Source organism: Cervus elaphus, chromosome 26 (assembly GCF_910594005.1).
Source record: "Cervus elaphus chromosome 26, mCerEla1.1, whole genome shotgun sequence".
Lineage (NCBI taxonomy): Eukaryota > Metazoa > Chordata > Mammalia > Artiodactyla > Cervidae > Cervus > Cervus elaphus.
In genome coordinates, this window is record NC_057840.1 from 14433004 (window position 1) to 14456012 (window position 23009).

General features: G+C 37.3%; 1 non-coding gene across 1 annotated transcript; it reads left to right on the top strand.

Moving 5' to 3' along the window:
- The first annotated feature begins 21830 nt into the window (after positions 1-21830).
- LOC122684545 lies at positions 21831-21937 on the top strand. Its single transcript, XR_006338087.1, has one exon. It is a non-coding gene; the product is annotated as a U6 spliceosomal RNA (small nuclear RNA).
- Positions 21938-23009: the final 1072 nt, after the last annotated feature.

The following is a 23009-nucleotide window of genomic DNA, read 5'->3' on the forward strand; positions in this document are numbered from 1 at the left end:
AATGAAAATTTCAATAAAATCATGATTCTAAATTTTATCTTAGTTAAATTAATCAGTGTGTGAAAAAAATTGGGCATATTAATATATGCTTGGTGGGAGTGTTATTTGCTACAATATTTTGGGGGCTTACATGACATTACATATCTAGATGAGGAAGGTGCATACTTTTGATTTAGCAATGAGGTGGACATTGATTGATGAAGATGTTAGTAAGGGAAAAAAGAAAGTTGAAAAACTATGTTTAATATGATTTCATTTCACTGAAAATCCATATTTATACATTTAAATGTATTTGAATATATAGAGGAAAACTCAAATATATTTAAATGTATGAATATGGATTTTACCTGTCTCCTTAACAACTTGTATGCAGGTCAAGAAGAAACAGTTAGAACTGGACATGGAACAGCTGGGAAAGGAATGTGACAAGGCTGTTTATTCCTCTGCTTATTTAACTTACATGCAGAGTACATCATGAGAAATGCAGGATGAATGAATCACAAGCTGGAATCAAAATTGCCAGGAGAAATATCAACAACCTCAGAGATGATACCACTCTAATGACAGAAGTGAAGAGGAACTAAAGAGCCTCTTGATGAAGGTGAAAGAGGAGAGAGAAAAATCTGGCTTAAAATTCAACATTACTGCTTAGCTTTCAAATGCATTTGGGTTTGGAAGTGTGTATGTGTGCTTGATTAAGACCTTATTTTGTACTTTTATTTGGCAAGGAAAGATTGTCTTCTCAACCTTTCTTTGGACCTGCTCTGCTTCCTGGTAGGATTTGTATATAAAAGAAAGCAAAATGTGTGCATAAGCTCTTTTCTGAGATTCTATGCATTTTGAAAGCTGAATTTCACAGAAACCATTTCAGTGTCTTATTAAATTAGTCACTGGAAGAAATTGATGCAGCTTTTACAAGAAATGAAAGTTCCCAGACAGTGCTGAAGCTCTACAAGAATGAGCAGGTAAATCAGTCATACAAAATGAAATTATGTATGCACTTTTTAAGGGTTACCTTCTTACTAAGTAAATGAGAAGTTTTTATAAGAAATATTGCTTATAACTGAAAGCCCTTGGTTGTGGGAATATAATGAGAACATTGTACCATAAAGAATGCTGAGTGCCGAAGAATTAATGCTTTTGAATTGTGGTACTGAGGAAGACTCTTGAGACCTTTGTCCTGCAAGGAGATCAAAAGAGTCACTCCTAAAGGAAGTCAACCCTGAATATTCATTGGAAGGACTGATGCCGAAGCTGAAGATACTTTGGCCACCAGGAGAAGTTGTGGCCAAAGCTGACTCATTGGAAAAGACCCTGATGCTGGGAAAGATTGAAGGTGTGAGGAGAAGAGGGCCACAGAGGACGAGATGGTTCGATAGCATCACCGTCTCAGTGGACATGAGTTTGAGCAAACTCTGGGAGACAGTGAAGGTCAGGAAAGCCTGGCATGCTGCAGTCCATCAGATCACAGAGTCAGACATGACTTAGCGACTGAACAACAGCAATGGAGAGCTCAAGACTATTTTCTGACACAGTTTTCAATGTTGTTTATTGCAGGTAGACTCTGCTCTGAAAAGCCAGGTGAAAAGCTCTTGCATCTCTTTCCATCTCCCCTGCCCCACCTCCTATTTTATTTTTTCCTTTATGTGCTGTAAGCATAATTCCCTAGGGGCCCCTTGTTTACTTTCTGTTACTCTTCCCTTTAAATTGACATTTATATGAGTTTGAGCAAACTCCGGGAGATAATGAAGGACAGGGAAGCCTGGCATGCTGCAGTCCATAGCGTCGCAAAGAATTGGACACGACTTAGCAACTGAATAACAACATAAACTTGAGATCATCTGTTTGCCTGAATTCTTTTTACAAAATATGGAAAAATGCAGATTAAGAAAAGGGAATTTTATTTTCTTCCAAATGTTTGAAATCAAAAACATTAAAGGAATAAAACAAATCTTTTAGTACGGAATCATCTTAGAGAGTAAAATATTGTTTTTTTGTTAACACAAATATAGTCTTTCAAGCATTCTTTTAATTTAGCACAGGTTATCTAAATAACTTATAGTTACAAGTTAGATAATAAATGTTTATTAAGAACCATTTATGTGAAACATACAGGTATTTTTTTTTCTTGATAAAGATGAAGGGGATCTGCAAGTAAAATCAGAGGATATAGGAGAAAAATAAAAAGGGAAATGCACTTTGAACAAAATTTGGGGACTCCTGGAGGATTTGGATTTTAAATGACTAGCAGAAACTGTTTGCTGATAGAGCTTGCATTTGTAAAGCTCAAGGTCCCAGCTGTGAGGCTATCCTCAAGCCAACGATTTTATTTTCGGGGGCTCATTAGAGCAAAGCAAGTGAGTCCATATCCAAGAACCAAATGTATTGCAAAAGTGATGGGTGATGGGTCAGCAATCATTGTTAAGAGCAGAAGTTCTTTCTACTATCCTTTTAAGTTCTAACTCCCATACTAAATCAGTTACTTCATCACCACTTTCCGTGTCCTTCCTATTTCTTATTTCCCACATCATTCTGTACTGTTCCTTGTTGAGTCCATACGAGTGAGAGGAGGCAGCAGTGATTTGTTTGTTCTCAGCACAGACTTTGCCTAGTTGACTCTTAGGTATTTTTGGCACCCGAAGCTAAAAAAATAAAAAGCATTAAAATCTAATTTTTCTTTTAGCTCTGCTGGTGTCAAGTTAGCTCCAGTCAAGAATCTTTGTAAATAATGGCAATAAAACTTAATAGGAAAGAACTGCAGGAGTTTCCTACATACTGTATTTTTTTCTTCAGGAAGAACTCCCCTCTACATGGAAGGTTTTCCTGTCCCAGCATGTCTTCTTTTTCCGAGAGCCTCTCTTGTTGACGTGACATTGAGTTCAAAGAACACAGTAAGTCACTTTTGTCCTCTCATTTCGTCACAAGTGACAGGTGTTTGAGCTGAACTGTTTTCCTTTCCCTGAAGGATTAGTAACTTTGAGTTTGTTGAAGGTGAGTCTTTGTATGCAAAAACTAGTGAGGAAGTAATTTTCTCAAGACTTCCTTACTAAATACTTCACACAAGTCTAATGTTGTGGCTTATATATAATTTGTCATCTACAGTCCAATGTGGAGTTAATGTTTAAGATTATTTTTTTCCTTGGCTAGTTTTCTCTTTGCTTATTCAGGCAAATTTTGTGCCTTTTTATTTTATTCTTCTTTAATTTGTACATTTGCTGTGAATGAAAGGAAGTTTATGTAGGAGGCATTGTGTTGTGGTTCCAAAGATTTTCTTTAAGCCTTTTAGTAGTATCTTAAATAATAATGATTTTTGTGTCAGTAGCCAAAAAAGGCAAGTAAATTGGGTATTTTAACTATGTTTATAACGCATGCTACTGAATTCTTCCCATGTTTTGGAACTATGTAGTTTTACGTGAGTTTGGTTTCTGAAGGCCAACACTAGGGGTCACCCTTCCTTATTTTAAAGTTTTAGTCATTGCCCAGATCCCACTGACAGAACATTAATCTCAGAAGGAAGTAAGCAATTTTCTAAAGAAAAGCAAAAGACTTTTGGCACAAAGTGCTAGTAATTTTATTTCTTGTCCTTACCCTGTTGTAAAGATCAAATTTGTAACAGTTTTATGAATGAGGGAATGTGTTGAGCTTTTTTGTGCAAAAACCATTTTGAGAATAAAAATCAACTAAGGTGGTTAGAGAAGGGCTTTTAAGAAGTAAGCATTTTAGGGTATAATATATAGGGTATTACTTAAAACCACTAAATTTTAAAAGGCGGTTTTCACTTAATAATTTATTTATAGATATGAGAATGATGTTGCTTAATAAAATAGTATAAATATCTTTCTAATATGAAATGAGAGGGGTTAGGTAATTAATGATTATGCATATCATAACTATGAGTTTTAAAAAATTATCTAAGAACAAAATTGTAGATAAAGGAAATGCTGAACTGTATCATGTTTTTCAGTCTCTAGTGTGTGTCTGTGTGTATATCTGTTTGAAAGAATATTTCTATTTATCCTAATGCAAAGAAGTTGCAGAGAAGCAATCATTAACTCAAGATTTATTCCACAGTTCAACTTTGAAGATAGGGTTTACAGATTTATTAGGAAGCATGTTTCTCTCTGGGATATTTCAAAGACGATGTGGCACTAAAAGAGATACTTAGAATGCCAAAGAGTGCTCTTCTTCCAAGAATTCTGTTCAACAGTCTTTTTTTTTTTTTTCTTTCTTTTAGAAACTCTTACTTTTGGTCTCTTCATTTTTCCTTGTTTTGAATGGTTTTCTAGATAATAAAGACAACACTACAATATTGTAAAGTAATTAGCCTCCAACTAATAGAAATAAATGAAAAAAGAAAGGCAACACTTTTAGTTAAAAATGCTTATCATGTGCGAGACATTAAGTCTTCATAACATCTTCATTTTGTGGATGAAAAAACCGAGGCATGGTGGTTTATACAGAGTACCAGAGGCCTGCTCTGAACAGAGGCTACCTGACTGCAGAAATCCTGCTTCTAAGCCCTAGGCTCTGCTGAGTTTGCCAGCTGACTACACAATTGTGCACCAGTTACACAGTGTACATGGAGAAACACCCTAAGAGACATTCATACATTCGGGAACAAATGTATAATTATCTGTCCATCTGAAGAGAGGGATGCAGTTTCAATGGAGTGATTCTAATCGTGGTCTTTTTGGACAATAGTGGGATTAGTAGGACAGCTATTTAGGAACACTGAGGACCACACAAGACCCTAAATTTTCCATACAAAGGGAGCCATTTTAACTTGGAAGGAAGAGTCTCATTCAGGTGATTAGCAGGGCCAGCAGTTTCCATGGCAATAACTAGGTGATTCACTCCCGTTTGTTCATAGTGATGTTCCAGTGTGCTGAACAGGAAGACGGGAATGGTTAAACGACTATTCAATTACACTTAATTTGTTCTTTAGCTATTTTTTCCTGCATGTAGGTATTCCTAAGTCCAGAGGAAGAACAAATTTCTCCTTTCTTGGTGCTCCTACCCCAATTTGTATATATATTTTACTACAATTTTCTCGTTTCCTCCTAATTATGTCTTTAGTTTCCTCTTCTATACCTCATCTGCAAATTCACTGAAGCCAAGACAATGTCTTATTCTTTGCATCATGCCCAATATGTATCACATTGTCAGACTTACTAGAAACTAAAAAAAAAAAAAAAAGGTTGGGAAGAAATGAACTCTCAATTTTGAAAGCATTCTGTCATAGTTTTCAAAATGAGGCTATCATATTTCTCAACACTAATAAGATAGAGGTTGGGACTGGGCTGTAGGAGGATGCTTCACTAGGCTGACACAGTGTGAGAGTGAAATTGAAGTCGTTCAGTCGTGTCCGAGTCTTTGCAACCCCATGCACTGTAGCCTGCCAGGCTTCTCCGTTCATGGGATTTTCCAGGCAAGAACACTGGCGTGGGTTACCATTTCCTTCTCCAGGAGATCTTCCTGACCCAGGGATCGAACCTGGGTCTCCTGCATTGTAGGCAGACGCTTTACTGCCTGAGCCACCAGGGAAGTCCAGGAAGAACACCCGGAAGACGCAGGTGTACATCTCTACAAAAATACAGGTGATCAGCGGGGAGAAGGGAGAGGGAGCTCAAGACCAAACTGTATCTCCAGAAAGGGAAGGAAAGTGTGAGGCTCGTTCCAGAGCCAGACCAAGGGAGCTGCTCTGAGTCAATTCCTAGATGGCAGTCTGTATAGTATACTTGATTAAACAATCTTTTGCAAAATTGAGTTTGATATAAGAAATTAAATTTTCCTTATCTTCGGAGTTGATTGAAAACTCAATTTTGGGGCTAAGCAAACTTTCTCTTGCCATCGGGAAGCCCACTGAGGCATCTCTGTCTGCATCCCCACACGCTGTTAACGTTTGCTCTGTGCCAGCCAGGTTGTGAAATCTGCCCGCCTCCCGTGTTCGGCACAGCATTTTCACCCGCACGCAGTATTTTTTGAATATAGAAACTCTAAGGCTGATGAGACCAGAGGGAGCATTCACACGCCCACCATTATGTTGACTTCTGTGTGTCCTTAGACTTCCTCTTTCCTGTCTTCTCTGAGTGAATCCTTCTTGCTCTCTCCTGTGGTCTTGGACCTAGCCAGTGGAGAGAAAAGGAGAAACGGGCAGGAAAGTTCTTTCTTGACTGATGTTTTCATGAGCGCATAGAGCTCTGTGGCACTTGCTGTTGTTTAAAACTACGTGTTTCTCTTCAGGCTTTTCTGCAGTTTCTTCACAGACTCCTCTCCTTCCAGCTCATACTGCTGAGAGTCGCACACCAGTGGTTTGAAGATAAGTTTCTTATCTCGCCTTCATATTTTTTTTTTATTAGTTGGAGGCTAATTACTTCACAACATTTCAGTGGGTTTTGTCATACATTGATATGAATCAGCCATAGAGTTACACGGATTCCCCATCCCGATCCCCCTCCCACCTCCCTCTCCACCCGATTCCTCTGGGTCTTCCCAGTGCACCAGGCCCGAGCACTTGTCTCATGCATCCCACCTGGGCTGGTGATCTGTTTCACCATAGATAATATACACGCTGTTCTCTCGAAACATCCCACCCTCGCCTTCTCCCACAGAGTCCAAAAGTCTGTTCTGTACATCTGTGTCTCTTTTTCTGTTTTGCATATAGGGTTATCATTACCATCTTTCTAAATTCCATATATATGTGTTAGTATGCTGTAATGTTCTTTATCTTTCTGGCTTACTTCACTCTGTATAATGGGCTCCAGTTTCATCCATCTCATTAGAACTGATTCAAATGAATTCTTTTTAATGGCTGAATAATATTCCATGGTGTATATGTACCGCAGCTTCCTTATCCATTCATCTGCTGATGGACATCTAGGTTGCTTCCGTGTCCTGGCTATTATAAACAGTGCTGCGATGAACATTGGGGTGCACGTGTCTCTTTCAGATCTGGTTTCCTCAGTGTGTATGCCCAGAAGTGGGATTGTTGGGTCATATGGCAGTTCTATTTCGCCTTCATATTTAGACATGCATCACTCTCTCTAAATGGTTTCTTCAAAGGCCTTGTCTTTGGTTCTGACATGAAGACAAATGAACCCCTGATTCCTTTTCCTTGGGGAGAAGCTAAGCACAACATGGTCCAAAAATTCTCTACCAAATTTCCCCAGCCGTTTTGTGTACTCAATGTGAGTGGGAGGTAAAGACCCACAAAATCAGTTCCTCTCACCATTGCTGCAAATCTCATTGGTGATCTTGTAGCTGACTTTGATACGTGGTCTAAGGGCTTCGAGCTTCCCAGGGGGCACTAGTAGTAAAGAACCTGCCTGCCAATGAAGGAGATGAGAGACAGGAGTCAATCCCTGGGTCGGGAACATCCCCTGGAGGAGGGCATGGCAATCCACTCCAGTATTCTTGCCTGGAAAATCCCACACACAGAGGAGCCTGGCAGGCTACAGTCCATGGGGTCACAAAGAGTCCGACACGACTGAGCATGCATGCATAAGTGCATACATGCTCAGTATGTATAAAAATTCATATATAAAATGTTTTCTCTGGAGGTGAAATTATGACAGACCGTACTTTCTTAGTGAATTTTTAAGTGTGAATGTGTATTCTAAAGCGGCATTTGTTTGTAAAAATGGAAATTTTAAAAATATATAACCTTCAGTTCAGTTCAGCTCATTTGCTCAGTCATCTCCAACTCTTTGTGACCCCATGGACTGCAGCACGCCAGGCCTCCCTGTCCATCACAAACTCCCGGAGCTTACTCAAACTCATGTCCATCAGGTCAGTGATGCCATCCAACCATCTCATCCTTTGTCGTCCCCTTCTCTTCCCACCTTCAATCTTTCCCAGCGTCAGGGTCTTTTCCAGTGAGTAAGTTCTTCTCATCAAGTGGCCAAAGTATTGGAGTTTCAGCTTCAGCTTCAGCATCAGTCCTTCCAATGAATATTCAGGACTCATTTCCTTTACGGTTGACTGGTTGGATCTCCTTGCAGTCCAAGGGACTCTCAAGAGTCTTCTCCTACACCACAGTTCAAAAGCATCAATTCTGCAGTGCTCAGCTTTCTTTATAGTCTGATTCTCACATCCGTACATGACCACTGGAAAAATCATAGCTTTGACTAGATGGACCTTTGTTGGAAAAGTAATGTCTCTGCTTTTTAATATGCTGTCTAGGTTAGTCATAGCTTTTCTTCCAAGGAGCAAGTGTCTTTTAATTTCATGGCTGCAGTCACCATCTGCAGTGAGTTTGGAGCCCAAAAGTTAAAGTCTCTCAGTTTCCATTGTTTCCACACCTATTTGCCGTGAAGTGGTAGGACTGGATGCCATGATCTTAGTTTTCTGAATGTTGAGGTTTAAGCCACCTTTTTCACTCTCCTCTGTCACTTTCATCAAGAGGCTCTTTAGTTCTTCTTCACTTTCTGCCTTAGGGTGGTGTCATCTGCATATCTGAGGTTATTGATATTTCTCCCAGCAATCTGATTCCACCTTGTGCTTCCTCCAACCTGGCATTTCTCATGATGTACTCTGAATATAAGTTAAATAAGTAGGGTGACAATATACAGCCTTGACATACTCCTTTCCTGATTTGGAACCAGTCTGTTGTTCCATGTCTAGTTCCAACGGTTGCTTCTTGACCTGCATACAGATGTCTCAAGAGGCAGGTTAGGTGGTCTGATATTCCCATCTCTTGAAGAATTTTCCACGGTTTGTTGTGATCCACACAGTCAAAGGGTTTGGTATAGTCAATAAGGCAGGAGTAGATGTTTTTCTGGAACTCTCTTGCCTTTTCTGTGATCCAAGGGATGTTGGCAATTTGATCTCTGGTTCTTTTGCTGTACTGTTGAAGCCTGGCTTGGAGGATTTTGAGCATTACTTTACTAGTGTGTGAGATGAGTGCAATTGTGTGGTAGTATGAACATTCTTTGACATTGCCTTTCTTTGGGATTGGAATGAAAACTGACGTTTTCCAGTCCTGTGGCCACTGCTGAGTTTTCTAAATTCGCTGACATATTGAGTGCAGCACTTTCACAGCATCATCTTTTAGGATTTGAAATAGCTCAACTGGAATTCCATCACCTCCACTAGCTTTCTTCATAGTGATCCTTCCTAAGGCCCATTTGACTTCACATTACAGGATGTCTGGCTCTAGGTGAAACCTTACTAATAATCAAAGAAGATCAAATTAAATGAACACGATACCATTATTGCCTTTCAAATTAGTTTAAGAAAAAGAGAAAATAACAGTGTTGGCAAACTTGTGGAGAAATAGACACTGTAATATGCAACTATTCTAGCAATACCATTTTTTCCAGAGGGCAGTATTTTGTCTGCGTCAGCTGTGATAGACAGGCAACCTTGTGATTTTAGGCAATACTGCCCCCTTGAGGTTATCATTATTCGGTCATACAGATTTTCCTGCCTCCAGGGAACTGAGAAGTAGAAGCTCAGCGGCAGGTCTATGCCTAGGGTCCGTGCATGGGGCCTGCTTGACTATCCACTAATGCAGAAATATATCCATCCCCAATCCTGCCCTTGTTAACTGGCAAAGTGGCCAGGGATGTGAAAGGAAAGAACCTTTCCTTTTTAACCTTCCTGTGAAAAAATCAGGGTCCCGTTGCTTATGGAAGAGCAAGGTCTTGAATAGGGGAGAGCTTTTTCATTGGCTGATAAGTAGAAGAAGCATCAGAATTCAGAAATCCAGAAAAATGAAGGACCACTGAACTCTGGCTATGGAAAGAGCAAGAAGACTGCAGGATCAGAGGGCAGCTGCCAGGGGTGCTTTGACTGTGCGGATCACAGCAAACTGCGGAAAATTCTTAAAGAGATGGCGATACCGGATCACCTTACCTATCTTCTGAGGGTCAAGAAGCAACAGTTAGAACCAGGCATGGAACAATGGACTGGTTTAAAATTGGGGAAGGAGTATGATAGGGCTGCATATTATCACCCCGCTTGTTTAATTTCTATGATGAGTACACCATACGAAATACTGGGTTGTATGAATCACAAGCTGGAATCAAGATTGCTGGGAGAAATATCAACAACCTCAGATACATAGATGATAGCCACTCTAATGGAAGAAAGTGAAGAGGAACTAAAGAGCCTCTTAATCAGGGTGAAAGAGGAAAGTGAAAAAGCTGGCTTAAAATTCAACATTCAAAACACTAAGATCATGGCATCCAGTCCCATCATTTCGTGGTTAATAGATGGGGAAAAAGTAAAGACAGTGACAGATTTTATTTTCTTGGGTTCCAAAATAATTATGGATGGTGACTGCAGTCACAAAATTAAAATACACTTGCTTTTTGGAAGCAAAGCTATGACAAACCTGGTTAAAAACCAGAGACATCACTTTGTTGACAAAGGTCTCTATGGTCAAAGCTATGGTTTTTCCATTATGAGAGTTGGACAATAAAGAAGGCTGAGTGCTGATGAATTGATGCTTTTGAACTTTGGTGCTGGAGAAGACGCTTGAGAGTCTCTTGGACAGCAAGGAGATCAAACCAGTCCATCCTAAAGGAAATCAGTCCTGAATATTCATTGGAAGGACGGATGCTGAAGCTGAAGCTCCAATACTTTGGCCACCTGATGCAAAGAGCTGACTCGTTGGAAAAGACTCATGCTGGGAAACATTGAAAGCAGAAGAATGGAGCAACAGAAGATGAGACGGTTGAAGGGCATCACTGACTCAATGGATATGAGTTTGAGCAAGCTCCAGAAGATGGTGAAGGACAGGGAAACCTGACGTGCTGCAGTCCTTGGGGTTACAGAGTCAAGACACGACTGAACAAAGCCAGGGGCACGACAGAACTGTGATACCTCCCTCTACTCCTCTACCCCATCAATTAAAGGAGGAATAATTTTGAGGGTAAAGTGGAAAAACACCAAATGCCCTCATAATTTGTTTTAAGTAAGTAAGTAAGTGTTAGTCGCTCAGTCGTGCCTGACTCTTTGTGACCCCATGGGCTGCAGCCCACCAGGCTCCTCTGTCCATGAGATTTTCCAGGCAAGGATACTAGAGTGGGTTGCCATTTCCTTCTCCAGAGGGTCTTCCCAACCCAGAGATCAAACCTGGGTCTCCTGCATTGCAGGCAGATTCTTTACCAACTGAGCTACAAGGGAATTCCATAATTTGTTTTATCACACTGCAATAGCCATATTTGTATTTACTTTGAGGGAGCCAGTGAAAAAGATCCAAATATCAAAGACCTGTGTATCTTTTCAGCTAAAAATTTCACTCCTAGTAATTTATCCTGATGAAAATTACATGGTGCCCCCACAGATTTTATGTCCAAGAGTGGTTACTACAAATAGTAGATATAATCTCTGTTCAATAATAAGGGATTCCTGAATTACGTTTGTCATATGATTGGATAATGACTAGCCTTAAGAACTGTTTTGAAGACTACTTTCTGTCAAGGGAAATATTGTAATATTTTCATTAAGTTAAAAGTGCAAAACAACACATATCCAATTTCCTAAAAACCTTAAAAGCATGTATATATTCACGTGATTGAAAGGATATATATACCAAAATGTTAACAGTTGTTAATCCTGGATAGGTGGGATTTTTTGTGATTGATATTTTCTTTTTTATACTTCTGTACATTTCCAATTTAAAAATAATATTATTTTTATAACTATAAAATATTCAAGAATGTATTTCCTCTTGAATTGTAGGTACCAAATTCTTTCTTTTATGCCACTGTTCTTATTACTTTTTTATTGGCTTAATTCTAAGAGTCAGCGATTTTAGATAGCCTAATATATGTATTTAAAATTGTCCTCTTAAAATGACTGGTATTAGATTAAGTGGGTGACACTTGAATTGGGTGGCTTTCTTTTTCTTTCTCTTTCTTTTTTTTGCTCTAGATGAAGGGGCCAGAAGGTTAAGAAAAATGAATAAAATGATCTGATTTACATTATTTTCAAAAATAATTGTTCTCATAATTTAGTCACAAGGAACAATGACATCTGTCATATGATTTTAAAAATTAATTTTTTTAAACTAAGGAAACTGATATGGTGTAGTTTGGGAAATATCTTCCTCTATAAATAGAGCTACTGTCACTAATTATCCCATTGATTCTTTGAGAAGTAAATGAAACTGATTCATGGAAAATACCTGGCTCATCATAAATACTCTGTTACCTATCATCTTCTTCAACAGCAAGAAACAATAATATAATAGACATGATATTTTATATTCTACAAGATGTTACAATATGTGTACTCTATAGTCTCTCTTCCCTTGATTTCAGCACTGAACACTGGTCGCATATGCAGAGAGTTTTATTTATGTACTTAGCATACCTCCATGTGGTTGGTTAGATACCCATGAATAATATGTCCACTATACAATTATTATTATTTCCCATCTTTCTGAGGAAAAACTCTTAAATCTTCAACAATCAGATAAAATCTATTACCAAAATGTATATGGATATGATGCTATTGAATTCTATTTGGCTCTTCATATGACTTCATTTTAATCTAGAGTCAAAGGATAATGCTATTATTTTGGCAGAAATTCTAAGATCTGTTGTTTTTGTTCTTTTATAAGCTTACTTCTTGACCTGTCTAACTTTGCTCAAATTTATCAACTGAGTAAACAAAGTAGAAAGCAATTCTGAATGGCTCTACACTGTACTCAAATGCACACAGTGAATAGCATGGTGAACAGGTGATTCACCACTTTTAAGGAAGCGATGAACAAATGCAAAAGACACAGATAGCTATTTCACACTCACAATAGAAGTTTTTCATACCCACACTGACACTAAGGAAATTCAGAGAAAGTTGAACTTTAACTGTTAATAATTTTTCATTATTTCAGCGTTGCAGTATTTCTAAATAAATGCCATGGTAAGATTCCTAGCAACTCCTTTATAATATTTTATTTCATAGAAATTAATGGAATATAAAAAGATCTTTAAAGACATTGGGTTTTTCTTTTTGTCTTTTTGGATAAGTGAATTGAGATTCAATATCTTAGTTTGAAGGATGATTTTTTACATTTATTTTTTGCAACTCCTCTTCATAAGTGAAAACTATTGATTGGGCAAATCAGACATTGCAATAGTACAAATGTGCAAAGTTAAGTGGATTTATTAAAATGTGAACCACATACTCCTATATAATTACTAATCTAGTAAACCACAGGTGAAAACACCTAATTTTAATGAAATAAATGACTAATTCTGAACATTTTGTTATGGTACTTATAATAACCAAATTTTCTGTGTATGAGTTATTAACAATTAATAATTATTAAATGGTCTTTTGCTATTGTTATGTTTGTGGGGCCAGATATAAAAATAAGCATTATTGAAAGTGTGAAAAATAGCAGGCTCGATTTAAATTTGTTTTCACACATGGTTTCTGATCTTGCAACTTTTAAACATCAAGAACAGGGAAATCTGGTCCTGGCTTGTGAACTTCAAGCTTACTGAACTATTCAAGCAGGGTTAGTCCCTACATTGAAGACATGTATTAAAACTTGCTTACTGGATTTTTAATGCACATTTAAGCTGCGAAGTGGCACTGCTATAATTATTTCTAGAAATTTCACTTATTAAATTTCTAATTTATTTCAGAGTTTGTTTTATAAAATTTAATGTGAACTTTTACTGGAAACTTAAAAAAGTAAAAAATAACAAATTGATCTCAGTTGTAGACCTATGTGCTTGACTTACATATTTAAAAGAATAGTTATTATGGTTGAGACCTTGGATTATATATTCTCTTGTGGCTCAGCTGGTAAAGAATCCACCTGCAGTGTGGGACACCTGGCTTTGATCCCTGGGTTGGGAAGATCCCCTGGAGAAGGGAAAGGCTACCCACTCCAGTATTCTGGCCTGGAGAATTCCATGGACTGTGTAGTCTATGGGGCTGCAAAGAGTCGGACATGACGGAGTGACTTTCACTTTCAGACCTTGGGTTGCAGAAATCAGGGGTAGCTGTCCCTGCTGCTTCTCTTTCTCCTCCTTTTGTGTGGTGATAAAAGGACTTCCCTGCTGGCTCAGATGGTAAAGAATCCACCTGCAGTGTAGGAGAGGCAGATTTGATCCCTAATTTGGGAAGATCCCCTGGAGAAGGAAATGGCAACCCACTCCAGTATTCTTGCCTGGGAAATCCCATGGACAGAGGAGCCTGGCGGGCTACAATCCATGGGGTCTCAAAAAAGTCAGACACAATATAGCAACTAAACAGCAAGAAAATTATTTAATGGGTCAGATGATAAATCTTTGTAAATGTATTCTGGATGCACAACTAACTTATAATGTTACACGTAGTAGAATCTTTCTTCTTTCCTCTATTTTTTTATAGTCTCTATTGTTTCCATTCTTCATCAGGGAAGTCATATTGATTTCAGCTATAGAAAGAAAGCTAAAAACTGCCACAAACTCCCTTACACGGCAATTTAATCTCAACAACCAGCTAGCTGAATGGATATCATTCAGGGGCAAAGACACCACCATACAAATTCAAGAGCATTCAAACCCAATTTATTTTTAATCTCTCCCCTGTTGACAATAGGCAAATTTCAGTACTGGGTACTAAAACCTGTAAAGCAAAAGAGAATGATTTTCATGGCTTTTGAAAAAAGTCACTGGAGTCACTTTGCCAGTTGTTGTTTCTTTTTATCTTGAATTGGCTTATTGTTTCAGGCAATGTCCCTCACTCAGAGGTTTTCTTTTGCATATTCTGTTGGAAGAGTTTGAAGCATGTTTCCTTGGAAACTTGGGCTATCTGGAACAGTTTTTTACACAAGCAATGTTTTCATCAGAGATAATGTTTCCAAAGGAAGAGGGATACTAATAGTTTGCCCCAGATAAAGCATGAATTAAAACTACAATATTTTTATGCTCTTTCATGATGATTGTCAAAACTTGATTACTTTCATCAACAACATGAAATAATTAAAAAAAAAATTTCAAAGAATGTATCAGATTACATGTTCTATATGTTGTATAACAGTGTCCCTCAATTCAAGGCCGGTAGTAGAAAGCTAGTTGTTTTAAGTTGAATAAAATAGAAAAAAATTATACATATGTATTTCAACATTCCACTTTAATTGTAAAAGCCAGTTTGTATTTATTTGCCAACCTGCTGATGGAGATCCAAAACTTTTACTCTAATGGATTGGCTGAGAGAAGTTTTACTTCTCCCTTCTTATATGAACAGATCTATAATGCACTCTAATTTCTGATTTTGGTTTCCTTAAACTTAGAATGAGAATCCATGCCCTTGCAAAAAAAATTCAGTGCAAATTCCTTCTAGATTTGTCTCTTGTCAACTTTTAACAGTTTTCTCATCTATACTTCATACAACAGAGAATATGTTAGTGACTCACAATTATGAAATCTTTCACAGCATTTAACTTAGTTTACATAGCAAGCGCATCATCAGACACATTTCATCACTTTGCATAAAATTTAATTTAATTACATAATTGTAGTAACAAGTTCAACTGGCATAAACAGTTAAGGAATTCAACTGAATCTTGGTAAGCATACAATTCTTCTAGTGGAAGGATATCTACTTAAAAAAATATTCACTGACTCGGAAAAGAAAACTTATTTCTGTCCTCAAGTTCTGTAGCTGGGCCTGAGAATTAAAAAGACATAGATTAGCAGGAAAAAAAAAACCACATACATTTCATTTAATATTTTTACATGTACATGAGACTTTTTAAAAGAAAAATGAAGATTCAAACAAGCCATTAGGTCTAAAAATGTATCTTTTAAAATCTCTTAAAATAAAGAATAATAAATTGTGGGGATAGGACAAGAAAAAGGGTTTAGGGCTAGGGCCAAGTAGGACAGTGGTGCAGTGATTAAATGGAAGTAAAGGTTATTTTAGCAGATTTGTTTGGGTAGATCCATTTTGCTATTGATTCCTTGTCTCTGATGTGATAAGAATATTCTTCTCTCCCTGGTACAGGAAACACATCTTTCTCATGGGTGATTTTATGACCTGCTTAGAGGTAGAAAGGGGGAGGTTAGAGAACCCTTCCTTGTATCTGCTGTTTCCCAAATGCTTTCAGCTCAAAATAATCAATGTGTTAAGGTGGTATGTTCTGAACTCCTTCAGTATTTTAGTGTACCAGGCTCCATGCTTTGTTCTGGTGGTATGAGAGTGAATGACACAGATGAGAATTCCTGCCAGTGTGAAAAGGTAGATTAGAAAATAAGTAAATGAATACTTACTAGTAAATAACTCTAGCTTCTCTACAAATCAGGGATGTTCGCTACTTGAACTCTTCCCCACATTCACAGCACATGTATGGTCCTTTCTCTGTCCCAGACATTCAAGTAGGAAGCTATTACTACAGACCTTCCCACATTCAGTGCATTCAGAGGATTTTTTACTAGTGTTGATTCTCAGAGGTTGGAAAAGATACGTGATCTGGCTATCTATGTGACCAGCATTTTCACCCACCCGGCCTTTTCATCCACCCACCATGGAGCAAGGTATGCATTCTGGCTGAAAATTTTCTCTAGCATGAGCTCTTTGAGCAGAAGTGTAAGGGCACTTGGATAATAGTTAGCAGCGTTCAGGATGCAGTGGACATTCATCAGTATCTTTATAGTAGAAGTGGAGAGAATAGCTTACTCTGTTGAGTCAGTCAAATAGACTGAATATTCATATATATTTGTTATTACATCATGATTTGGGGCCATAACAATACAGTTAGGTATGTTTTTATTTTTTTCTGATTAGCATGCTAAAAATGTTTTCTTCTGGAAAATACAAACGCTTCTCTTTTTATAGTATTTTGATATGTCCATTCAATTCAGTTCAGTCATGTCTGACTCTTTGTGACCCCATGGACCACAGCATGCCAGGCTTCCCTGTCCATCACCAACTCTCGGAACTTGCTCAAACTCACGTCCATTGAGTTGGTGATGCCATCCAACCATCTCATCCTCTGCCATCCCCTTTTCCTCCTGCCTTCAGTCTTTCCCAGCATCAGGGTCTTTTCCAATGAGTCAGTTCTTCATATCAGGTGGCCAAAGTATTGGAGTTTTAGCTTCAACATCAGTCCTTCCAATGAATATTCAGGACTGATCTCCTTTAGGATGGATTGGTTGGATTTCCTTGCAGTCCAAGGGACTCTCAAGAGTCTTCTCCAACACCACAGTTCAAAAGCATCAATTCTTCAGTGCTCATCTTTCTTTCTAGTTCAACTCTCACATCCATACATGACCACTGGAAAAACCATAGCCTTGACTAGACGGACCTTTGTTGGCAAAGTAATGTCTCTGCTTTTTAATATGCTGTCTAGGTTGGTCATAACTTTTCTTCCAAAGAGCAAGCATCTTTTAATTTCATGGCTGCAATCAACAACTGCAGTGATTTTGGAGCCAAGAAAATAAAGTCTGTTACCATTTCCATTGTTTCCCCAGTCATACTGATATGTCAGTAATTTGTTATTACCTTATCTAAAAAGTAATATTTGAATGATGAGAAATATGCTTATTAATAACTATTTTTGTTACTGCCACAAACTAACATTCCAATTTATCTTTTTCTTTTCAATGACTTTCTTCTTAAGTCTATTCAGTTCTTTTCTCTTATACCATATTATATCATGTTAGTATTTCAGCAGTATCATAAGGAAATTTATGTCAGAGGAAAGAGAAGACTACAGTTCTTTTTAAGTAAATATGCTAAATATATACAATGTGATAATGTGTCCATTAGAACACTCCTACTGTTAGTAAACATTATTTTTTTCAACTTTGCCTCCTTCTTATTTCTTTACCAAAAGAAACTCAATTGTAATTCTCTTTTTGTTGCTATTGTGATTTCTCATGGAACAGTTCTACACAAAGCAGAATCACTTGTATATATGGGAATTAAGTGGTGAAATAAGTTTGGAATCCAAAAGAAACAGCTATCCACCGCCTGTGTGATGTCTTTTGATTTTTTGGGTGGGGGATGATAGATAATATAGAACAGTTTTAAATTTTCTTCTTTTTTGGAAATTAGTTTTGATAGTGTTTCCCAGTTGAAGCTGAAAGTTTTATTCATTCATTAATGAAGTGTTTACTATAAACACTAAGTGACAAGTATGATTTTAAGCATTTGAAATGTATCAGTGAATAAAACAGCCAAGGTTACTGCCCTTTCAGAGCTCACACTCTAGCAGGGAAGAAAAATGCCCAATGGAAAGGAACCAGAGTGGGGGTAGGCAGGTTGGGAGTGTTAAATGCATGGAGTTAGGGTAAGCTCCATTGGGAAGGTGCTCTTGGCAAAAACCTGAAAGAGAGTATGTTTTGTTGATATGGTGACGAGAGGAACCTGAAGAATCTCTGAAAAGACGGTGCCTGTGGTGATGGAGATAGCAGCGGGGGCCAAGAGGTAAGACTGGCTGAATGACCGAAGTAAATATTAGAAAGAGAAGTGAAAGCAATAGAGTCATATGATCTCAAGGCTCACTCTGGTTTCGGTGCTGAGAGTAAAGTATATTTGACCAAAGGACAAAGTGGAAAAACTAGTTAGGAGGCTGTTGAAACAGACAAGAAATGATGGTGATCCAGACTCTAGAATTTGCATGGTAGGATTCTGGATATATTTTGAAGACAGAGCCTTAAACACACTATGTTTTTCAAAAAAGTACTCTTTTTATTTTCATGGGCTAGAAATATATATTGGAAAGATTCTATTATTGCTTTGTAACATTTCTAGACATATTTCATTAATTTCCTTTACCATGAAAAAATTCTGAAAGCTTTTCTTCCTGTACTCACACACAAAACCATCATGTTTTTAGTGGGAGTGATGGATGATTGCAGATACATTTCACAGATGGTCCATCAATTCGTTTTTAAAGTGAGCTTGCCTATGTCATGTCATTTCTCAGTGCCCTGAACATAAACATACCTACTAACTATAGAAATACTGTAATTCATTCTAAATTTTAAATTTATTTTCAAATAGGCACCATAATTTAGAAAAATGTTATACGTATAGGTATGTCACACATATATTTTGTCTTTTTAAATTGGCCTTCTTCAACTGATAATTACTTTATTTCTTTTCTTTTATAGCCAACTTATTTGAAATGAAGAGACTGACAGTCTGAAATGTTTGCAGATGTATCTCACATTTTATTCCTTTTCTCTAAATGCCAGTTCTGGTCAGAAATTGAAAATCAAATTAAGTATCACCAACCTATTTAACATTGTTGTCAAAATCATTCAGCTTCACATATAGCTGCTCTCTAGATCTTTGACTCCCAATTATAAGAAGGTATCTAGTATTTTCTTTTTCAGTCTTTTACCCTAATCTCTATTATAACAGCTTATTTTCTTTCCAAACTATTTAAGATTGTGTCATAAGTAGTTTATTGCCTTCTACTGACATGATATATTGAAAATTTTAGATTGTAAGAAGTGATATGTACTGAAAAAGACAGATGGAAATGATTAAAATGAATACAGAATAGAGAGTGAATGCACCGTGGCGGTAAAATCCAGTCATCTTCCTGGATAGAAATTTGAATGTTCTGAACATCTCTTACGTTAGGCTGAGTCTGGGCCTTACTGATGGTTGAAAAATATGTGTTGAAAGTTTCAAATTGTCTTCCATATGAGTACTGATAAAGTCACTTCTTCTGGCAAAACCATTCTTTTTATTGGAATTGAGGCAGTTATCTCAGCTCTTTCTGGACAACATGGCCTTAAAATGATGAAAAATGAAAAAAAAAACTCACAAAAATATTCTACATTTTCAATTTGATTCCATGCATTTAGGGGTTCTTCATGTTTTATTTATATCAATTTCAGTGGTAAAATACCACTCACAAATTTCTGTCTCCAATCAGATCATTCCCTTGAATATCTGACTCTATATATACCTGCTTAACATTAAAAAAAAATAAAATTAATGAATCCCAAAATGAATCCCCAAACTGGCTCCCTCTCCACTACCATGTTCTTTCCAAATTTCATAAAAGTCATCTGCATTTTGATTGGTATCACTAAATATTTCCAATTGTTCTGGCCCCCAAATTTGAATTCATTCTTGACTACTCTCTTTTTTCCTTATCCCACATTCTATCATCCAGAAATCTTTTTTGCAGTAAATTCAAAGTATACATAGCATCTAACTGCTACCGTTTGTCACCACAGGGAGACAGTTTCACTAGACTTCTTCCTACCTCTTGTCTTGTTTCTTTAACATTTATTCCCATTATAGGAACTGAGTGATCCATTAAAACACAATTTTCATGTCACTTCTTTGCTGAAAAGCTGCATTGATTCCCCATTTTAATGAATGGAAAACCCAAAGTTCATACAATGACATGTAAGTTCCTACATGGTGTGGCCTACTGTTAGCTCTCTTACACAAGAATAGTGTTCGAGATCCACCAGGGAAGGAGGCACTAGTAAACACACTGTATCTTAGCTGCAAACACTGAGGGACTCGCCTTAGGACTAAATAAACATCAGAGGAGTCTCAGCAAATCTGTAATCAGACTCTGCTCGTCTTAGTCGCTGATTTGATTAAGATGGTAGCTACTCCATTCAACTCTATTTTCTAGACTGAGAGAATCTAAAAAAATACAAAACTCTTTAGAGGATGTCAATATTATCTGGAGTTACATTTTTTTTTAAACACAAAATTTGTGCCATTTCATTAACACTGGGCACATTATGAGATAGAATCATAGGATCAGAATTAAAGAGAAAAAAATAAACAAAAGAAGCAGACTCACAGGTAATCTAGTAACCAGAGTTAGCAGATAGGAATATTAACATAACTGTAATTAATATGTACAAGGAAAATTTGTAAAAAGATTAAAAGTTAGAGAATGTTACTAAAAAATCTTTATTTTAGGCCAAAAGTAGGAATTCTTTGAAAGATTAGAAGCAACAGAAGACTGGATTCAATGGAAAATATCTAGTTTGAATCTGTGAAAGAGAAAGAACATCAGAGACACATGGAAACGTGTATATTATCCAGAGTTCTAGAAGGAGAGAAAACATGTGGCAGAGGCAATATTTGAATAAATAATGGCCAAGAATTACTAAAATTGATGAAAGATGCAATAGAATGACTAGACGTGTGTGTGTGTGCTACTGTGCTGGAAAACGTCTAGCAGTATATATACAAAAAAATCATACCTGGGTTTATCATAGCAAAACTTTGAGAACCAAAGTCAAATAGAAAACTTTAACAAAAGTAAAAAAAGACGCTTCGTCTTCATTACCTGACAGCTACTTACTCAGTGGAAAGACAGAAATCAGAAATCAATAGAATGATATCTTAAAAAATATTAGAGGAAAAATATGCCTACATTAATTTTATATCAAACAAAATATCCTCCAAAAACATAGACAAAATAATTATATTTTCAGACAAAAAAAGTGAGTAGTCAGCACTAGCAGATCTGAATGAACAGAAATATTTAGGGGATTCTTCAGGCAGGATGACTTCCCTGGTGGCTTAGACGGTAAAAGCATCTGCCTACAATGCAGGAGACCTGGGTTCTATACCTGGGTTGGGAAGATCCCCTTGAGAAGGAAATGGTAACCCACTCCAGTACTCTTGCCTGGAAAATCCCATGGACAGAGGAGCCTGGTAGTCCATGGGGTTGCAAAGAGTCAGGCACGACTGAGCAACTTCACTTTCTTTTTTTTCAGGCAGAAGTGTAGTAATTTCATATAAAAAGTTGGAAATTCAGGAGGTCAAATGAATATGTGAGTGAGTCCAAACTTAGATTATTCATAAAAACAACACTAATAAGTAATGACTTAAGGTGCTTTAAGATATGTGAAGATTTAAAGTACATAAAAATACAAAATACGGTGCTCGCTTCGGCAGCACGTATACTAAAATTGGAACGATACAGAGAAGATTAGCCTGGCCCCTGCGCAAGGATGACACGCAAATTCGTGAAGCGTTCCATATTTTTAAGTAATTAGCCTCCAACTAATAAAAATAAATGGAAAAAAATTCAAAATATGGAGGGGATAATAACTAATTTTAAGGGCTGATAACCAATCTTAAGGGAGATCAACCCTGAATATTCACTGAAAGGACTGATGCTGAAGTTGAAGCTCCAGTATTTTGGTCATCTGATGCCAACAGATGACTCATTGGAAAAGTCCCTGATGCTGGGAAGGATTAAGGGCAGAAGAAGAAGAGGGCATCAGAGGATGAGATGGCTGGATGGCATCACCGATGCAATGAACATGAACTTGGGCAAACTCTGGGAGATGATAAGGGCCAGGGAGGCCTGACGTGCTGCAGTCCATGGGGTTGCAAAGAGTCAGACATGACTGGGCGACTGGATAACAGCAATAATAACCAATTATTAACATTCCAACTTTTCTAGGCTCTTTTCCAAGAGCTAAAAACTGGGTAAATTTCAACCTGTTCATGTTTATAGTTTTACCAGATGTTTTGCCATGGATAATATAGTTATCCATGTTTTCCATTTCTAATATCAGTTTCCTTACTGTCTATTGCCTAATCACTAAGCTGATGCTACATTGCAAGTTATCTGGTAAATGAAGTATCCCATGTCAAATTACTTATGTCTTTATTAGTTAAAATAATACCAAATGTTATAAGATTAACGAACAGCACAGAACAAAATTTTGGTTTAGGTGACTGAAGATTGTATTTTGCCAAGTAACACCCAGTACAACTATTTTTTGATAATTTGCCTCATGTTAAGTAGTTCAGGACCTTGGGTTCCTTCTGTCTTGTGTTTCCACCATCCTTAGGACCCCACAGCCCTCTGCATTTAGTTGGTAAATAAAAAAAGACAGTTGTAAACAAAGCGGGCTGTGTCTCAGTCTGAGGTGAGATCACTTTGACTCACATTACATCAGTGTTGCTGCCACCATTAGGTGGCAGTTAAGGTTGGATGGGTAGGTGTCCCACAGAAACTCTCGTATCAGTGAAGAGAGGCCAGATTTTATTTTTCCTGTACTGTTAATCAGTACTATCACAGAAGCCTTTCTGAATGAATAAACTCA